This window comes from Pholcus phalangioides, unplaced genomic scaffold (assembly GCF_987345545.1).
Source record: "Pholcus phalangioides strain wild (caught in Gottingen) unplaced genomic scaffold, Ppha-v1.0 ptg000022l_1, whole genome shotgun sequence".
In the NCBI taxonomy this organism is placed as follows: domain Eukaryota; kingdom Metazoa; phylum Arthropoda; class Arachnida; order Araneae; family Pholcidae; genus Pholcus; species Pholcus phalangioides.
In genome coordinates, this window is record NW_028301615.1 from 33642978 (window position 1) to 33665362 (window position 22385).

At 37.0% G+C, this 22385-nt stretch overlaps 1 protein-coding gene across 2 annotated transcripts in view; it reads left to right on the top strand.

The window, feature by feature from the left end:
- LOC149070228 (teneurin-m-like) overlaps positions 1-22385 on the top strand; it is a 292210-nt gene that overhangs the window by 103065 nt on the left and 166760 nt on the right. For both annotated transcript variants that reach the window (XM_089250141.1, XM_089250142.1), the window contains exon 3: positions 19087-19164. The gene's annotated coding sequence lies outside the window, so the exon portion shown is untranslated. The remainder of the gene's footprint in view (positions 1-19086; positions 19165-22385) is intronic.

The following is a 22385-nucleotide window of genomic DNA, read 5'->3' on the forward strand; positions in this document are numbered from 1 at the left end:
CTTGTAAAGACATAGTTTGAAACCGGATTACGTCCTCGTAGATCTCAACCAAACCCCTTTCATCGTGACTCTGCAAATCCCAATATCATAAATATGATACAATATATTTTTATTACTTTATTACGCTATTCAGAAGCCGATCAGCAACTTCAATCGGAAAATTATAACAGTTTTATTGGATAGGTGACAGCAAAAAAGTTCCAGTGAAATTATTTTTCTCTTTGTATGTTATATAATACTACAGTAGTTCGCAACTTGATGCCATGTGGCCTAAAAGGTGGCCACAAATGGAAAGGGGAGACCCGACAAGTGCTGAAAGAGGCCTCACACACCGAAAGACAGGTGAAGATTATAGCTATCAAATGAAATATGTACATAATGTAATAAAGCCATAAACAAACATGCGAATACGATAATGTATACAAATTAACTTACTCTAAACAACGAGAGAAGAGGACTGTCTCGTGTTGGACGATTTACGGACTCACTGTTGTTTCCATTCTTATACTTTTTGTGATTTTAAAAAGAACGTATTGTATGAACCTGCCTGCTTTTTAGGATTTCTCGGAGATGGGAAATTGCATTGTCGTTGGACAGATGTATTACTATTTTTACCGTGCTTCTATTTCATTGGTACTTTTCTTCGGAATTTTACTCGGATTCCCACATTTTACACATCTGCCTAATCACATTTGAAAAGTGAGGGACTTCTCTCTTCTTCACAAAAAAATACCTTCATTATAAGCTCTTGCTGTTGCATGAGCTTATATTGCACATACGCGCGATTACAATGTGACATCCAGTTTCTTATAATAGTCACATTCAATTTTTCCAGTGAGGCACGCTGACCGGACACTATATAAAGGGGAAATAATATTACCTACAATTAAACAGTACGTGTGTACAAGAAAGCGAAAAATCATCAGCTTAGTTGTGAAAACGTGGCAATAAATAAACAAAGTGCAAAATCTTTGCTCGTAATGCGAATCGATGCTCGTAAATCGAATCAATTTTTTTCAAATATTGTGCTCGTTATGCGAATTGCTCGCCAACCGAACCGCTCGTTAACCGAAGTTCCACTGTATATGTTGCAGTGGAACTTCGAATATTCCGAAATTCGTGACGGGGCCGGCCACTCGAAGTGGCCGATTTCGTTTAATATTGACCCACGGATATTGGTCGGCCAGTTCGTAAGTGTCCAGCGATCGCTGGCCAAAGTGCGATAACAAAACACATGATTCGGAATCCTCGTCAAGTTGACGTATTTTTTCCTGATAATTATGTCCATGTTAATTATGGGAACCCATCAAACCACAATGACGATGCGGTAAAAAAAAATTATCCAAAACTTCACTTTTTTCCCTCGTCACATAGAGCTGATCTAATACAGCTGCTGCATATAGACATATCACACGTTGGCGATTAAAAACATAGATTTTTCTCCTTCCGGGCCGTCTTACATCAGCACATCGAGCTTTGCCCAGAACATGACAATAATTAGCCCACCTCAAAATATCTTCAGAACTCTCACCCAGTAACGGCAATTGAAGCATGGACGCGACAACAAATTAAACTTAAGACGAGATCAACTAACCACCACTAAGCCAACTATTTTCCAACTCCCATCTTCAGAAAATCCCCTAAAAAATCAACGATCGATCGTTATAATGTAATACCTTCGTATATACTTCCATAATATCATCGAACTTCTACTAATATATTCTAGGAGGAATATATTCAAAAAGGAAAATATTCCTTAAATCTTTTGTTCATCTAAATATGCAGATTTTCATCACAACCGTGGGAAGCAAAAAAAAAAAAATACATATTGAAATTCACGTTCGCTGAAATGATTTCGTTTTTCTCCATAAAAAAGAAAGATTTCTTATATTTTTAGATGAATTCCATACTAGCCAGTCCATTCCTCCCACAGCACAAATGAGGTGGAAACGAATAAATGAATATTCAATGAGCCAAAATATGCAAAAGTTTGATTGGAAGAAGGAGAGATATGCACACGCATATCTGTCTGAAACAACCCCTCGCTAAGGATACAATATTTTCCAGCATAAATCAGTATGTGTTTTTCTTTCTCCCACCCAGTTTTGGAAAAATTCAGTACACACCTTACGATCGTGCACATTTCCTTCGTCCTTTTCTTTCCTAACGGGCAGGAAAAACTGCAAAAAAAGAGCGAAATTTTCAGAGCGGAGGGAAGAAGCAAAATGGATTACGAGAGAATAAACAGGCAAAAGAAAATCTAAAGGGAAGATGGTAAAGGGGAGAGAGAAAGAAGAGCAAAAAAACATGGGGAGTGCCAAGGAAATCGAATTTGTTCCGGATCGGCCGATTTCTCAAGAAGAAATGCAAGATATAAAAGAAGAATAGAAATGCTCCATCTATATATACAATGGAGGAATAGCTGCGAGTATTTTGTAAATTTGAAATAATTTTCTCCTCGATGCCCATCTTACGTGTCAACTCCTACCACGATTTGTCTGTCCTCCTCCATCGGTAAATGAAAAGAGCTTCCCAATTGCATTAAAGGAGGAAAAAAAATAATAGATATTTTCCTTTTTTTTGTGGGAAATAGTAGAAATGAGCTCTTATGAGGATTCTGATATGGACCGGGAATTTAATTCCGTTGTTATCTGATGAATGATTGTCTCCATTGTGTCATGTGTATTCATCCATCCGTCCGTCGTATTTCTCGACCCTATCATTCATTCATGGATGATGGATGAAAAAGTAATGGACATTGGTGTTCCGACTCTTTTTTTTTTGGCGATTTTGCTTGAGTGGGGATGATATCGATTGTTTGAATATAGACTACTGCTATTTTTTTACCGCACTTCGATTCCGGAATATCGCCATACAGCGATTGACTACCGATCGAGTTGAGTCGAAGATGAAGTCGCCATCTGTCTATGGGCACCTCAGGTTCGGTATGGAAAGAGCTTGTTATCTGTGCCCTTCAGTAGGATTGGACCCGAGAGCCTGACGGAAAGCCGGATAATAGTGATAGACGAGCATCTTACCATTGCGCCGTTCGGATGTATTGAACATCGACTGGTTTCAAGGAAACATTTTATTTTCTGCATAATATGCTGAGGTGAACTCGGAAAGAAGAGTCATCTTGTCTCCGCCGGAACTCGAGCCCAGGCCCTCTTGCATACCGTGCAGGCATGCTACCATCTACACCACTGGAGACACAACCCTGCCTTCCTTATTTCATGCACTGTGGCGTGAGGCACTGACGTAGAGAAAGAACTACACTGAAGTAGAGTAAAAAACATGCAAGAGGGACTGGATTCGAGAGAGTCCCGGCGGAGACAAAATTACTTTTCTCTCCGAGTTCACCTCAGCATAATATCCAGAAAATAAAATGTTTTCTTGATATCTTGGGCTGAGAAAAAGCCATTTATATCTCTATCGACTGGTTCGTTGACATGGGAAGAGACAAAGGTGATTATCAAATCAAATGCATTCATTTACACACATACAGAAAAATTTAACATTAATTTTTGTGAAACGTTTTATCAAAACCACAGACTGATGCCTGTACGGATGATTGAAAACTCGCATGATAAATAAGGAATGAAAAAAAATTACGGCATCAACAGAAATATTAAAAAAGAACGTACAGCATAAACGAGGCAAAATTAAACATTTTAGAAACGTAATGATAAAAATAAGCAACGAACAAAACATACACACACCACACAAAAAAGGACAAAATTCTTAATGCATGACGAGAAATGTAAAATAAGCAAAACATTAAATCAAAATATATATGAAAAATTGAAACTCGCACGTACAACATAGACAATACAAACAAGAGCTTTTAATTTTTTTAATTCAAAAATATACATAATTAAAGTGGCAAAGCTAAAGTGAATAAATTTTATTGCTCCTCCTAAAAGTCAAAATAAGGAGTCTACATCGTCTGTCGAAATTAATAATTTGAATAATGACTTGTTAAGTGCCGCATGTGTGGATATATTTTGTGTTTCTAGTGGTAGTGAATTATATAATTTCGGAGCTAAATAATAAAGATGTTTACGAAAAATTTATTTCCTGAAAGTAGGAATACGGTAAATCATACGAGGTCTTCGCTCGGAAATATGATCTTTTAAACTGCATAAGCTTTTATCACGGGTTAAGAAAAGAATTGTACGAAAAAGAGTGTTATATTGCGCAAAGGAAGTCGATTAAGATTTCTAAAAATCGTAGAATAGGGAGACCGACCCTGACTCAAAATTTTGAAAAAGATTTATTTGAATTGAAAATAAAGGCAATAAATTAGTTTCATATAATCACCACTCCCACCGTGATTTGCACCGTGATTTATAAGCGAATAAAACCGTGCATAGTTCAGGTCTTCTAAAAACTTGGAGGAAACTTTCTTACTTATATAATAAATTATATAAAACAAAACGAAGTTTTTTAATGCATTAGCATGCTGGATTTTCATTTTAAATTACTGTCTACATTTAAACCCAAGTATTTAATAATATGTATTTGCTTTTTGAATTGAAACACAATTACAACAATGAGGTCGCAAATCACAAGCAAGGGTGTGAAATTTAAGATTAAGATGTAAATCAGTTTGCAATAAATGAAATGTAACTTTGAGAAAAAAATATTATAAAAATATTTTATAAAATTTGTTATAAATAAAAATTTAAATTTGTGAGCATTAAATTACTTGAAACCGATAATTCTAACCAGGAAATGATGAAATGGTCTCAGGTGAGGTATATACTTGGACCCACAACATAATAATTACACCACACTGAGAGACGTTTGTTGCCTCCGGTTCAGAAGATATATAGAAGGCAATTATTTTTCGCAGGTAACAAGTTTGGCACCTAGTTTGCGTAAATGCATATAATATCCCAATATCTATTTTGCATCTCAACTCCCTCCGCAATTTGTCCTCTTTCTTCCAGTAGATGAAAACAAGTCGGAATTGCAATAAAGGAGAAAAAATATCAGGTATTTTCTTCTCTTTTTGTGAGAAAGAGTAGAAATGAGTTTTGATGCGGACTGGGAATTTGATTCTGTTGTTATCTGAGGAGATGGAATAAATATAATTTTGTCGCGTCTATTCTTCCATCCGTCGTATTTGTAGACACTACCATTCACGGATGATGGACGAAAAATAATGGATATGGTGATCCGAGATTTTGGCCTGTTTGCTTGAATGAATGAGATTGCGAGCGATTGTGTGAATATAGACTACCATACTGTTTTTATCGCAATGCCGCACTTACCAGACGCGAAACAAGGTGCATCTCAACAATTTCGGAGCACAGAAATATTTAGGAATCCCTTCAGAAACCTACAAAATGTTTGTGGGGAAGGGGGAATCGGGAAAGGATTATTTTAGAATATATAGGAATGCTGAGATATATCCTAAAAGAAAGTTAAAACACACAATTAAATGCTGATAAACTCAAAAATTGATGAAAATTCAGTAGAAGATGACTTTAAACTAATGACAGAAACAATTATAAAAAAATAATGGAAATTTTACAGCTGATGATAATTTTGAAAATAATTCAAAAAAATAATTTCAGAAGAAAGGAAAATTCGGGATTAATAATAGAGATAATTTCGGAATTGATGAAAATTCAGAATCAACGGATGAAAAAAAATCCTAGAATTGATGAACATACAGAATAAATGGTATGAAAATATTCCGTGAATGATAGAAATTCAGAATTAATACAAGAAAAAAATTCAGAATTGGTGGAAGCTCCCAATAATTTATCGTGAGTGCGAGGTCCCACACAGCGCTATCGCATGTGTCGCACGCCCCTACCGGATCTGCTTTACCGCACAGCAACTCCGGTCATATCACCATTCAGCAATTTAATACCGATCAAGTTGGCTCCGAAATGAAGGTGCCATCTATCGGCGGTCGCCTCAAGTTGTATACTGCAGGAACATGTTGCATCAGTGTCCTCCCCAGAATCGAACCCGTCTACCTGACGGCAACTCCCATGATGGTATACGAGCATCTTACCATTGCGCCACTCGGGCACTTTGAATATAGGCTGATTTGTTAAATTATAAATTGGTTTCTCAAAATTAGTAACCGGCACTGCAGTGATTTCATGTGAATGGGATTACTAAATAGAAATTTATTTTGACCAATAAATGATTTTGAAAAATGAATTCTAAACTTGAAACGATACACTAGTCTATGCCGCACTTTATATTTAGACTCACAATATGGTAATTGCTTAGCGTATTTTCCCTTACGGTTCAGAAACTAAAGGGCAGTACTGGTCATGTACGTCAGAGGGATTGAATTATTACTTTTTTCTCAGGTTTAGGTAACTATATACACTATAAAGAGGGTGAAAAATTCAGTTTTCTGCACAAAGTGACGTCTGATTGTTGAAAAAATGCCAAAGAAAACAGTTATTGGCTGTTTAACCCCTCGAAATGAAGATATATAAGCCTTAATTGACTTTAGCAATAAAACTGATGTCACACTGCATATTAATTGCGGATGATGAGTCGGCCTGGATTTTTCTATTGGCTATTCCGCAGGTAATAAGTTTAACCTTTAGTTTGCGGAAATGCACAAAACAAACTTCCCGATGCCCATCAAACACGCCAACTCCTAACACGATTTGCCTTCTGAATCGGTAAATGGAAAGAGCTCCTGAATTATATGAAAGGAAAGAAAATAATATATATTTTCGTCTTTTTTTTTTGGGGGGGGGGGATAGGTAGAAATGAGTTCTGATAAAAGGATTCTGATATGGAATGGGAATTTAATTCCGTTGTTATCTGCGGAGAGGGATGCATGAATGATTGTCCAATGTGTCGCGTGTTTTTGTCCATCCATCGCATTTCTAGGCCATATCACTCATGGTTGATGGACGGAAAATAATGGATTTGGTTTTCTAGTTCTCTTAGTCTGTTTGGCTTGAATGAAATGACATCGATTGTTCGAATATAGAGTGGTATAGATCGAATTGGGTTCTGGAAATTAGTTACAGGCATTGACGTGACTCGGCAATGAGACAAAAATGTGACTATATACTGTAGTTCCCATCAAGAAAGTCCCTTTTTCTTGAAATCACTCGTGAACCGTTGATCCTATGAGCATACTTCCATTTATTACGGAAAAAGCTATCCCCAAATAATGTGTAGACCTCAGGTACGTCTTTCATATTGCAAAGGGTTGTATAGTTATTAGAATAGAAGAAAGTAATTTTTTTTTACGGACACCTTGTCCTAAAAAACCCCAATAAAAAGTTGCTGCCTTGTCCCTCCTGGACCAAACGAAAAACATTCAGCGTTTGAAGTGCGATTATTCGCTGATATACATGAATTTAAAAAAAATCAGTGAAAAAAAGAGAAAGAAAATCATATAATTAGCATTATATGCTAACATGCATATAAAAAGCATTATCAATTACATTACGTGACTATTTTCCTAATTTTAAGTAGTTATGAATTCAAATATCTCGGGAATATTTAACGTGGAAACGTGAATTTTTCGTTGGCTTCAGAAGAGACAGAGCAAAAACTTTTTTAATAGGATTTTTCAGGACAAGGTGTCCGTATAAAAAGTTACTGTTTTTTTATATTGATAGCTACGCAACCCTATGCAATATCGATGACATATATGGGTTAAACACTTTATTCGAACACTTTTTTTCTAATTGGAATTACGCTTCTAGGATCAATGGTTCACCAGTGATATGCGACTAAGTGACAGACTCGGTGTGCATCCTGTATATATACATAATTTATAATATGGAAGAATAGCTGCTGGTATTTTATAAATTCGAAATGATTTTTTCCCCGATGCCCCAAAAAATACTATTTTGTTTTTTCTTTTTCTATGGGAAATAGTCGAAATGAGTTCTTATAAAGATTCTGATATGGACAATATATAGGAATTCAATTCTCCGTTGCTATCTGATGAATGGGTGAATAATTGTCCATTGTGTCCGTGAATTCGTCTGTCTGTCCGTCACCTATACCCTACCCACTCATGCATGATGGAAGGAAAATAATTGGATGGATGGTATCGATTATTTGAATATAGACTGCTCTGTTAGATTGAATTGGGTTCTTGAAATGAGTGATAGGAATTTATGTGAATTCACATGCATTTTAGTGCCAAGAAATGTGTAGAATGTGTGAGTATTTCGTTGCAAATTGTAGATTTGTTTATTCCAAGAAAGGCCATACGCACGCCTGTAAAAAGCGTAAAAAGCATGCGTATCCCTTAAATGCGTAGTAAGTTTGTTTGTCCATGGAAATACATCGTACACTGTTTTACTCATGAAAGCGATCTGGAGCATGCTTGTCTCTTGACCCTTGTACGACTAAATGTACGTAGATGGTGATAGTTTCTCTTGAAATGAGAAGGAATTACTTTCCAGAAAGGTCTAGAAAAACTTGGTTATCCCTTCAAATGCGTAAAGGCAATAAATGTGTGTGCGTGTGTACCGCCTGCAATGCGTGAATTACAGTGAATTCCCAAGCGTATTCCTCCCAGTTTGAGAAAATGTTATCGCGCTGCATTGAATTCAGAATCTTGTGTGAACTCAGGGTTTCCAGTGAAAACCTGAAAGTTCTCAATTATTGAACACTTCCATTATGTTATATAGTTCTGAATTTTTCGATTCTGAAATTACTCCTGTCAGTGATCTTTTAGCTATTTCACATCCCTTTTAATGTTTGTCTAATTCATTCTATTATTTTGGATTTTTAATCAATTTAATTCAATTATTCCGAAAATTCTTATTGAAATTATTTATGAGGTAGTTTTAAGTCCGTAATTTTCTTTCTCCGTCATTTTAACTCTACTTTATTAATTGATTCTGAAAACACACCTTTCATTCATTAATTTTCAAATAGTTTTGCTCATTATTTCTGAAATAATTTTTATCCATTTTTCTTCAATATAATTCTGGAATATATATATTTTAATTGGACGGAACACGTACAAAAAAATTACGAACATAAACAAATATGCACATACATATACAACCACTTTGTGACACTTCTGCTTGCCCTTCCAGAAGGACGAAAATAATTAATATTACATTTCTATTTTTCAAAGCAACCTTCGTTACCATTCACAGTAATCAGTTACACACGCGTACACTCACAATCATTAAATTTTTATAATATGTCACAAAAAAATACATCGTGAAAATTTCAAATTAAAGTAATTATATCCTGCTCTAAGTATGATCTCTTCGAATTTTGATGATTAGTGATCACGCAAAATGTTGAAAATATACATATTTTTGATAAATATCACTATGGTCGAAAATTGAACGCGTGTATTGTAAAAATTGAGGAAAAAAAACTTTTTCAATGCAAATATTTCTATTATATTAGTGTTTCAAAAACAATTTTTTTCTCAATAAACTTTCAATACTTTTTCTCAATAATCCTGGAATATTTTTTCTTCAATAAATCTGAAATAATTTTTCTTCAATAAATCTGAATTAACTTTTCTCGAAAAATCTAAATTAACTTTTTTCGATAAATCTGGAATATTTATGATTATTTTCTTCAATCGTTCTAATATCATTTTCAGAATCAATTTTGATATCATTTTCAGAATCAATTTTGATATCATTTTCAGAATCAATTTTGATATCATTTTCAGAATCAATTTTGATATCATTTTCAGAATCAATTTTGATATCATTTTCAGAATCAATTTTGATATCATTTTCAGAATCAATTTTGATATCATTTTCAGCATCAATTTTGATATCATTTTCAGAATCAATGCTCAAATCATTTTGAGCTATTCAGTTTTTAGTTTCTATTTTCAGCTTTTTAGTTATTTTCAACATTTACTACCGCTAGAAAGTTGCGTGTAGGATTCTTTTAGTGCTGCCATCTATATTACAGAAGTGAAGTGAATGAAGCTTAATGATTGAATATTGATTGCTTAATGATTGATATGTACCGTTTGTAGGCCTGTTGTTCTCTGATTGTTATGTGTATGTAGTACTGCCATCTGCCGTCAATTTTCCTAACCACGAGAGAAGTGTAATGCTTGAATGATCGTAGCGTTGTAGGCCTGCCGCTGTCTACGGCGAGACTTCGCCGTGGAGATCGGCTCGCATTCGCGCCTCTAAGTTGGGAAATATAAGCCACACCTATGAAATTAAAGTAATAAGAGCTCATGATTGAGAATAAGGATAGAAACATATCGAGGAAAACCAAGAGAGATCTTGCAGAGCAGCCATATTGCAATTCCTTTCATTTAAGGATCTTACCTTATTTTTTTATGTCAAACTCTCTTTTCTTGTAACCGTTTCCTGTCACTTTGAGATGTCTTAAAAAAATTGTAAGGTAAAAAATAGATGGCAACAGTATAGAAAGAACATCTGAAAGCTCGAAGGAAAGACGTTTGCTTCCGGGAATAGGAGAGCAAAAAAAAAAGGAGCAGCACCGAAGAAATCGAGCTGAATGCTGATGCTTTTCTTCACTTCCGTCCTTAACATCTTAAGGAGGGAAGAGGATAGGGGGCGGGGGCGAGAAGATGTCAACGCATTTCAAGGAAGTTTTTCCGGCTCCCAGATCAAAGACATGAATAACGTGAAGGACACCAGTTTTCAAGAGAGATGTTGTTTTATCTCGTCCCGCCTTTTCCTTGGAAATAATTTACACGAAATGGTACAAAGTCTTGGTACAAAAAATCAATTTTTAATTTTTTTTTAATTACCGTCCGTTTCACGCGAATTCAAATTCAGAATTTTTTTTTGTCCTCCTTTGATTGGAGCCGTGGAATTTGAATAATTTATATTCCAAGGATTTTTCGAAATGAATGGAATTCTACTTTGCTGCGGTGGGGGGGGTTGTCTCGGAAATTCGTAAATAGTTTCGGAATTTAATAATAATTGAAGGAATTTGTATGTTACAATGCGGTTTGTGGAAAAGTTATTCTTACGAAAAAAGAATGCTTTGGACCAGAAAAAAAATTTAGTTCAAATTTTTGTGGCTAAAGGTAGCTTCATGAAAGTATGCAGTTTGGAGGCCTAAAAAAGGGTGTCCGATTAGGAACTCAATTGTGAATTTTCCTGTTAATGGCGTGCTTATATAAGGTTTTGTATTGTGTGATGTCGTCATTGGTGGATGAATTCACTGTTGTTGAAGTAGTTTTACCTCATCCACGAGTCACACACACTTGAGCATTTCGAATGTTTCGGACTCAGAAGAGATCGTTCAGGTCCAAAATTTTACGATTTACTTCCGTGCAATGCCCTCTATTGAAAAAACGTTAGAAATAATTTTTCTTTTCTTTACCAATAAATATCCTTTTTTGTGAGAATTTCTCGCAAACCACATTCGCTATAATTAATTCAATTTTTGTAAGTTTTTAAATAATTTGCGAAGTTATTCGGCCGAAGAGAGTTTTTTTGTACGAAAAATAGTTGAATTATTTGTTAGTAGGGGGGGGGGGGGGGGTTCCCAAAAATAAATCACATAATTCTGGGCCTGAACTCTAATCTTGAATCTTGTCTGTGTATGAAATGTTCGTAAAGCTTCAGCGAGCGATTCGTGGCTAAAATTAATCAACTTCACCTTTGGTTCTTTATCCCTCATGGTGAAAAATTTGTGTGTAAGCGCCATTAACAATAAAATTCAGAAATGAGCCGCTATTTGTACACCCTGTATTTCACAGGACTCTGATTTTCATATTTCCAAAGATTTGCTTTCGAGCAGCGTCCTCTACCCAGAAAAACTCAACTATTTTTTTCCTGCACCAAAAAATTCACCGCTTTCTGAGAATAACTGTTCCGTAAACCGCATTAAAAAATAACCAATTTCTTCAAATTTTATAAATTTTCCAATGATTTACGAATTTATGGGACAACCTGCATGTTGGGTTTAAAATACTAGTAAAAATTAACCTTAAAAAGTATTTCAAAACCAATTATTTACATGTAAATATTTAAAAAAATGGATTTAAAATTGAACAGTGCAAGTAAATAGAAATGAAAAACATTTCTGAGAGGATTTTTCATCTAGGAGTAATATGCAAAATATAGCCACGTGTGGTTTAATTGTGTTTTCAGTCAATAAAAACAGTAGCTATCTTTCGAAATGCGTGCGTTTCCAGGTTATGTCTAGACACCATTAAAATAAAATTCCAAACTGCAAGCAACACGCAATGGTATTTATTTTTCAATCCCAGTGGCATTGGTCTAGTGCAGTTTGAATTTTCAAATTTTCGTCTGCATCTTCAGTAGTGACGACATCAGAGTCGCTGTCATCTCATCGGGTGTCCAGTTGCGGTGAGAAGATAGTTTCAGGTTGAGAAGTCCTCCTCTAGACAACTCAGAAGATCAGAGTGACACTGCTACCATCACCATTGAAAATTTCTTCAGAAGATGTAGACGAAATGTCTGGAATTTCCGATGTCAATGGTGCTTATTGTGACATGGATAGATAGATAGATAGATAGAACCGCTCACAGCCCCGGACTGATTATTGTGACATGGACGTGATGGGAGGTTTTTCTTTTGGCAATAGTTTTCTGAGGAAATTTCTTCTAGCAATAGTTTTTGTCGGGCTATCTAGACGTCTAGACAAGCGGGTATTTCAAAAAAGAATATTTGCAAAACTGTTTATTTTTGAATTGGCTCAAAAAGCAATGGTGGGGGGGGGGGAAGCTTTCGTCTGTAATCGACCACAAATTCAATGCATTGCCATAGAGCTATTTGCGAAAGTCTGATTCACCTCAGGGCAATAAAAATGATTTGGTTTAAACGAATCAAAACTTCCTAAACCACTACCTAGACTAGAGCTACTGTAGTGTCAGACATGACCCAGGCTCTGTCCCATGACGGACAGCATATTACCCCAAGGGGTTGGGCCACGCTGGAGATAACTGGGTGCGCAGGGCCGGAAGGCTCGCTCCAATGTCGAGCTCCTTCCCGGTCCGGCGCCCCCAGCACTCGATCCTCACGATTGGGGCTCCAAGCCGAGAGACTCGGGCACCCTAACCGCCATCGTCCAGAGGAACTTGCAGCACCCTCTCCCTGAGGCAAGCCCTGGAGCGGCCCACGAGCCCGAACAACCAACGCATGCGGTCCCGGTCAACCCCCCCCCCCCAGCGATCCGTGTCCACAATTTCCCAGGTTGGTTTATTTACTTAAAAATTTACAAACAGGTATGCATATCATTCGTTCAGGTTTGTTGCCACATTCGGGGCGCAGCTTTCACATTGATTAATGACTCGGCCACTCGACGCATACCATTTTTTTGGGGGGGGGGGGCAGAAAATGAAACAGTCTCTGTTCTGGCCAGCCGAGGTGCTCGGCCCCTTACATTTTCTGCTGATTAGGTGTGGTGAGCCCGTCTGTTGTATGTGACCAGCCCAGTTGCTGGACAGCTGCACGCCTTTGATCGTAGCCTGCGGCGAAAGTGGCTCGTGTGAGCCCCTCTCTTTGCGTGTGGCCAGCCCAGTTGCTGGGCCACTTCTAGCAACATTTCGTGGCTGTGTGGCTCGGGGAGCCTGTCTTTTGCGTATGGCCAGTCCAGTTGCTCGGTCACTTCTCGTCTTTCTTAGCATACCGAAACTAGAGCTACTGGAAATACGACGTCGATCTATGCACCATCTTTGAGCAGCAGGGTTTTCAAAAGTAAATTTTTGTGTCGGAGAAAAGCAACTTTAATAAATTTGTCGGGCAATAATAATTTTCATAAATGTGTAAGACAAAAATAATTTTCATAAATGAGCCAGATAAAAATAATTTTCATAAATGAGCCAGATAAAAATAATTTTCATAAATGAGCCAGATAAAAATAATTTTCATAAATGTGTCAGTCAAAAATAATTTTCATAATATGTGAGACAAAAATAATTTTCATAAATTTGCAAGACAAAGAAATTTTCATAAATTTGCAAGACAAAGAAATTTTCATAAATTTGCAAGACAAAGAAATTTTCATAAATTTGCAAGACAAAGAAATTTTCATAAATTTGCAAGACAAAGAAATTTTCATAAATTTGCAAGACAAAGAAATTTTCATAAATTTGCAAGACAAAGAAATTTTCATAAAAGTGTCAGACAAAAATAATTTTCATTAAAGTGTTAGACAAAAATAAACATCAGTTTTTCAGAATATGTCAAACATTAAAAAAAATAGTCATCACATTTCATTCTACTAATTATTATATCACAGAAAATAATTTTTGACCATCACGATTGATACAATACAGAATACTTGATTTCCCGCATAATTATCATCGTTACTTCGAGCCTCAGAAATGACGATACGACTATTTTTTGGAAAAAAAACCTCCCCAATTCCTCTCTTTTCTACCTTAATGTATATCTGCGAATCGAGATTTCTCATGATCTTTGAAATCAGGATAAAGGGGAGGAAAAAAGAATTCGGAATACATTGAAGTCTGCAAAATGAGAATATCTTGATGGTTTTTTTTTCCTTTCCGTTCTTCTTTGATCTGTGTTAGTACATATACCCATTTCTAAAGCACGTGAATTCGCGGTTTCCGTGTAAACATACTAACTTCAAAGCTTACGGGTTCGTTTTTTTTTAGTCACTTTCCACGATATATGCAAATTTTCATGACCAAAGGAAAGTATTCCTAGATTTTATTTTTCCATTGCAATCCGAATTTTTCCAAGAATTCTTTCGTGTTCTCCCATTAAAAAAATATAGAAAAAATGAGACGCGGACACATCTTTGATCGCATGAGAATTTTTTGTGTGTGCTCAATGCGCACAAGATGGCGTAATCGCGGGAGTTTTTTTGGTTGGTGTAGATGCAACGAAAGTGTAGAATTTTGAATAAAGCGCGTACAATGTATGTACTGGGTGTCCCGTCAGTCACCTAATTCGGCATTAATCTCACCAGCCGTTCGTTGTAGAGGTATTGGAGCTAATTTAAAAATGCTGCTCAAAATGAGTGTTTACTGCTACAGAATCACGCTGTAGCAGTTCGGAGAGGGAAAATACAGTGTTGTAGAAAAAAAATCTTATTATTTATACGATCCCTATCCTTTAACTTTTAGTTGGAAAGTTATTTCCTTGTCTGTCCTGAGGCCAACAAAAAAGTTCCCGTGTTATTACGGTATTAAATTGTCATATAGCAATAAACAGGATCTGTATGTAGTCAGAGAAGATAAGACAGGACGCAACTCTTCGGTTCGTCACAAAGATACAATGTCTGCGGAGTCATTAATATCGCAGTCAAATCTACAAGAAAGTGAGTTCCTTTCTTCTAGGAATCAGTAAATATCGATTTGGAGACACTCTTTTCTCGTTGATTTCTGAGAGGCGTTTGACAGAGGCTTCGAGATATCAAGGTTCTGTCTCTTTTCTCCTACCTCAACCTGATCCCACTACGGAAACGTATGCGTCCATCCGAACCGATGTCGCCAAACCCCCATCCATCAAAAACCTTTTTGACAAGATGTGACAACTTCCGAGAAAGAATCCCGACACCTCTTTTCCGGCTGGATTTTTGGCCGCAGACCAAAAAGTTAGCCCCGAGAAAACACATTGCAGGGAGTTTCCTTCGTACATATATTTTGCAAGGAGCGAAAAATCATAATACGTATTCTGGTATATATATATATATACACCTTTTAAGGCGTTAGCGTGGCTTGAAAATGCGAGGGTTCGTTTGAACGATGGCTGTGACTAAAAATGTCAAAATTGAAAAATCGATGGTTTCAAGGGGAAAAAGTCCTCTGAAATTTCTCTGCCGCAAACATCTTGAAGCAGTCTTTTTTACGAGTACAAACTGGAGCTCCAACAAGATATAGGGTACCTGTGACGGATATAAACTGAAGTAGTCATCGAAATAATTTATTAAAAATATATTATTAGTAGATGACGGTAGTAAATTTTTTTCAGTGTAATTTAAGTTACTCTGGCTATGCCATTTTACGTTGAAGCGACTTATTCTGTGATCTTTACCCTTTGTTAATTAATATCAAAGCCAAAAATGTAATACGTGCCACTCTCTGAGCTATAAATTATCCCACTATTATTTGATATCTACTATATTTTGACTTTCCATTCGCACATCATTGCCCTGAAGTTGTGTTCCGAAGAACCCTAAGGGTTTGGTTTGGTTTTTTTTGGGGAGTCCACATGATCAAACGCCACGGATCCAGGAAAAAACATATCCATACCACTTCGACGACTGTGCAAGCATGTGAGTGATCAAAGCAGCGTGAAGTATGCGACTGACCAACAGGATAATCTGGTAATCAACGTGAACGAAAGCATTGACTTAAAAGGCTTGAAAGTTTGTGAACCATCTAAAAGTGACTTGAACACAGATGCATATATATTTACGCACTGTGGGAGGAAGATAAGCGGGCTGTATTTCCCATGGCGGTTAATTTGGACGAATAAGTCAAGAAAACTAGACTAGAATTAGTGAAGGGTGGAGAAATTTGTATAGCCCAGCCCATAGGTGACAGTACTATGAATCCGCCTTTGGAGGAGGGGGGGGGCAAAGCCCTCAACGGAGTGCCTTAAATTATGAAGCCCTTGTCAATAGCACGAATTTCCGCTTGGAAAAATGAGGCATTTGCTAGAGCGCGCGATTTATAATAGCAGCTGGTCCCATTGTCGTGGAGTGCCTCTATGCATCCGAACAGGACACTTGGCGGGCCCATGCGTTAAGAAGGCCCGGGAGTAGTTTATTATAAAATCAGGCAATCTCTTTCTCCTCCAGAAGATACCCTCTTCCTACATTCTCCTCCTTATACAATTAGGATTTTTTTTCTGCGCAGCAAAACAATTTCTGTATACATAGAAGCACAGGTACATTCTTAGGCTCTAAACGCCCATATTTTTGTGAACGTATTCGTACTAAAAAAATGTTGCCTTTCTTAGTTAATTTTTCCCATAACTAATAAACGAATGAAAATAAAGTTTTTTCAGCAAAAACATGTTTTCTAAGAAACATTGAATTTTTAACAGTTGTTTTTTGTGTATTGCACAATAATAGTAATACCCGCAAAGTGTAGCCATCCCTAGCTTTCAGGGATTGTAGTTATGAACTGCAATGGAACTGTCTTCCTTAAATATTTTGTAATTGTAAGGGTGACTAAACGTTTTGAGATTTAGTAATAATATATATTACAATACACAAATAAAAACTATTGAAAATGCAAACTCAATTTGATTATCGAACTAATATCATTGCTTATAAAATGTGTTTTAATACGGGGTGTTCAAAAAGACCGCGTAGAAAGTTTATAATTCATAAAAACCGGAAAAATAACCGAAATGAAAAATGGTTTGCAGTGCTAGGTCACGGGAATTTTTTTAAGACAGGAAAAAACCTCAAAAACAGCCGATAGATGGTGCTGACGTACGAAAGTCAAAGAAAAGATACGCAAATAATGAACAGACTGCCTCTAAATCGCTCATTAGAGCAGTACGATATATCCTACCACCACGGGGGATAACACATTGGAGGTTGGTCACTAATCCAGCAACGCCTGCGGTGTGTTATTCCCTGTGGTGGTGGTGGTGGTTATGTGAACACGTACTGCTGTAATAAACGATTTGGAGCCATTCTGTTCGCTATTTGCGTATTTTTTCTTTGACTTGTGTACCTCAGTGCCACCTATCGCTTGTTTTGAGTTTTTTTCCTGTCTTAAAAAAGTTCCCGTGATCTAATGATGTTTAACCCTGCAAACCGTTTTTTTATTTCGGTTATTTTTCCGGTTTTTATGAATTTTTACAGTTTCTACGGACTTTTTTCCCACCCTGTATCACACGAAATTGATTTTTACCATACGGTGCGTAAACCAAAAACTGATCGCACATATAAATCGAGAAATCGTACCAGTTTTATTTGGTCGGTGGCAGCAGACGATGTGTTGCTCATCTCTATATACAATATATATACAAAAAGATACCCTGACTGCGTGTGTGTGATTCATCATCGCCGAGCCGATGCCGCTGAAGCTATATTTATGAACTTTGGTCAGAAGGTTTATTTTGTAATATGAAAACTCACTAACGAGGGATTTTTAAAATTCATACTGTAATGGGGACATAACGGGGTGTTCAAAAGTTATATGGGACAATCATCGCTAAACCCAAACCGCTGGAAGCTATAAATATGAAATTCGGTCAGTTTATATAATATTTTATAATATAGAGGCTCGCCAAGATGGGATTTTTGGAATTGCAATACATAAGAAGGTTGATGAGGGGATTCAAATGTTATTGGAAGGAATCATTGCCAAGCTATTTTCAGATCACTGAATCCACGCGAGCGATGCCGCGGGAAACAGCTATTATGTCATAAATATTTATTGCAGCGGTTGTAAAGCTTTTTTAGCCCATGGCCAAATTTTGATTTTTTCACGTAGACCCCCGTTTTCATAAGGGCCTCTACACTCAACAAGGAGTGAAATTCGTTTTCCAGGCACGGATCCACAAGAAAGGGGAGCCACGACAAACGGGGAAGTGGGCCACAAAGAGCTGTGAATATAAATAAAGCTTTCAAGTGAAATATGATGGGGGAAAAAATGCGACTGCTTTCAGAATCCATCAGAGCTGTCCATAGAACAAGGGCCATCTCAGCCCATGAACCCATGAAGATATACATGATCCGGGGCCTTACATAATGAGAACTGGCACTATGATTTTCAAATTTTAGTATGTAAGTTGCTACTTTCAGCTAAGAGAGTATGTGGCCTCAGAACATCACTTTTTCAAGAGATCCTTGAGACGGCCATGCATAAAAACACCCACAAAAAGGAAGTTCATTGAACTCTAGCCATAGGTTAGGATGGACACAGGGTGACGTGTATATCATATAGGGCTATTTTGTTATAGGGCATGTTTACGAACGACGTGACGCTTGGGTATTATGTGTAATCACCGGTAAAAGTGATTAAATAAGTGATATTTATCAAGTTCCATCAAAGATGCTCGGGTTAAGTATGCATAATCACCGGTAAAAGTGATAAATTTAGGGAAATTCATCAAACTTAACCAAAAAGCTTGGTGTAAGTGTGCATAATAACCGCATTTATCACATTTACCGTAACATACATTATTTCGTTTTCAGGTACATCTTCCAACATGGACGTGGGTACGAAGAGTATATTGAGTCATAGAATACAGTAATAAAGACACAAGTGAGAGAGTGAGTGATTTATATCAATATTTTTGTGTGCGATTCCGTCACTAGGTGGTGCGATCGTGCATCAATTTGTTTTTTGAGTTTTGATATGTTTTGTTGCAGATGAACCGTATTTTTGTTCCTTTTTTTTTCTTCTCATGTATGCAATCAAAATACATCTTTCATGTTTTGTTTGTTTACGTGGTGCATGCAATCAGCTGGCTAATGCGTTTTGTGTAAGCGACCGAAACTATTTACCAGAATAAATAATGCATATGGAGTTACAGAGATGCTATTTTTTTATTTTTTTTTGCAAGAATTTGCATGCGTATCGGAAATAACGAAGCTCGCAATGTTTCGCAATATCTCTAGGGACCGACTGGAATAGATGGGCAGACACTAGCGAGTCTTGCCTTTGTTTTGGCTACCAGAGGAAAAAAAGAAAAATTCAAATATTGCGTTCGTTGTGTGTGTCAGTGTCGGCCATTTAAAGTGAATGTGTTACGTGATCGAGGAAGATATAAGAATGGGCGGGCATTACACGTGAGCTTTTGGCATTCGGAGTAGTTTCCTCTCTCTCTCTCTCTGTATGTATCGCAGCTGATTCTGCAAGAAGAACGGGGGCCAAAAAAAAGCAGACAGTTTCTTGCTTGGATACGTGCCAAGATGCGTAGAATTTCACAATAAGTGAACGTAATGTCTACAGAGAGTGAGAATGTCTAGTATTCCCCATAAAGGTGAAAAATAACTTCTACATGGTCTTGAAGACTTTAATGTTGCGACATGAATACTGACAAAGACTCTTTCTCTGCCGGTCATTAGTGTTGTAAATGTTTGAACTGAAGAGAAAAAATCTATCGTTATTTTATGGAGTTCTAAAAATCGTCATTTTATGCCTGGTTTAGTTGATGTTCAGTTAATTTTGGATTTGTATGTGTTGCTCCCAAAATCCAAAATCAGCCGGTTCGCGAATTGGCTGATGTAGTTGACCCGGCCAATATCCGAATTTTAAGCTTTCTCATTCTCCTATGTATCCCTATGGGTTCCAGGTCTTCGCCACGTTGGCGTATGTTTTTATTTTTTTTTGTGATCATTATGGTTAGCTATGGCAACCCTACGGTAAAAGGAATCGGGATATCTATGTATTAGAGATCGATGTATCGCAGCCAGCCAAAGCCCGGTGAAAGCCCCGAATTCGGATATTGGCCTGGCCAATTCGGCCGACCAGTTCGCAAATTGGCAGATTTCGGGCTATGGCAGTAACTTATTCAATTGAAACGTGTTAACGTGTTATGAGTGTCTCGAGTTGCGAAATATTATCCAACTATTGAGAACGACCTCAGTGTCCACATTTTTGATTCATCTGACCATGGTGTATCGTCGAGTTTCTTGCAATTCTAGAAGAAATTTTGCACCTGCAAGAAAGTTTTTAATTCGCTTAAAACTTCATAATTCTCGATTTTCTTGCAGCTTACAGAACTTCTAAGAAACAGTCGTTGTCGACTGAAGTTGGTTTTCTGTGGTTACCAACTTCGGGGTGCAAATTCAAGCCGATCTCCCCACTGAAAAGTCTCGCCACAGAGATCAACAGGCCTGCAACAGAACAATCATTACACTTCACCCATAGTTGGAAAAATTGATGGTAGATGTCACTACACATAAAAAGCAGTACACCGAAACAAACTTCACATTAGGTTCACAACATGGTACACGCATATTCCGGCATGTACTAGTTCATCAGAAATTCCGTAGGGGAATATGTACGAGATGCACGTACGGTTAAGTAGTAGTAGCCATTTGACTCGAGGCTTCGCAAACTACATTTTAGTCAATCTGTTTGTTGATATAACAGATTGAGTTTTATACAACAAAGTTGTCTCTTTTATACGAAGTTGTTTATTTGATCCAAACTATGCGTCAAGGTCTCGTAACCCGCGGTTTTGGTCATTAAAGAGCCTGAAAGACCAAACACATCCCACATCGCATCTTCTTATAAAGACATCGAAGTGTCCACAGCAATGGATTCGTCACACAACAGGAAAATCGTGAAAGCGTACTCTTTTTTCTCTCAGTTAGCATAGTAGTATGATTATATAATTAGCACCTAATCCTCTGCTTTAGGACATCGTGTCCTATGATGTATGACATTATGTTCTCTGATATATGACGTCATGTCTTCTACTATACGGCAAGATGTTGTGCTTTGGACAAGTCGAATCGGACATGTCCAAAAAAGTTGTAGTTCCTCTTTTCACCGGTATTTTTAACTCCCACCATGAGTTGTAAGCGAGAGTATGAGACTTGTAAACAGGACTCCTGCATATTATACATTGCACGATTACGATAATTTATTTTTATATTCACGTTAGTATTAGAGAAGGAATTAGAACGAGAAATAGGGGATAGCTCAATAATTTTAAATTTGCTTGGAAATAACGCGTTTTTCATGACACGTCTAAATTTCTGGAACTAATCACACTGGAAGTGCCACTGCCTTGGAGAATTGAATTTAGCGATGCGCCAACTTTTGTCGCCAATCATTAGTTCCGTACATATCGATTGGGTCAGATTAGTCTTCACTGATTTGTGCAAATGAAGGAAGTGTACGTTCACCTAACTTTGGAGTTATATTCACAGGTATGAAGCCCCTACATAATTAAGGACATAAAGCTTTTCGAAAAAAGAGGCTCCTTGGCACAAAGGCCTTAAAGTTCTAAGTTGGCACTTTCTGGAATGGTGTAAAACCGTTGCAGATCTGCAGATGTCCTACAAACTAGTCCACCAAATGTTTTTTTTTTCTTTCTTTGTCATCGGGAGCATCTTTCTTCGAGATTATGAACAGGCGAGAGACATCACTTCCAAATAAGTATACCAACGGCCAGAAATTGTTTTTTCCACGGGTATAGATTCCATACCACGAGAATCTGGAACAGTCTGCCATCAGAACTTGTATGCGCCACCTACGCAAGATTTGCTTCCCCTATTGAAGAGATAGCTCCGTATGCGTAGTGCTTTCAATCCCGAATGTTTTTAATTGTTATTATCATTATTATTTTTACTTATTATCACTTTTACAGTGTAAGTTCATTGCATGCCTTCTGGGGTTGTTGTAATACATAAATAAGGAGAAAACTCGACGATCTAAGGTCACATGGGCCAAGAATGTGGACTGTGAAATTCTCAAAACATTTATAAAATTATCTTATCTGATAACAACATGGCAGCCACGTGGCAAATTCACTACA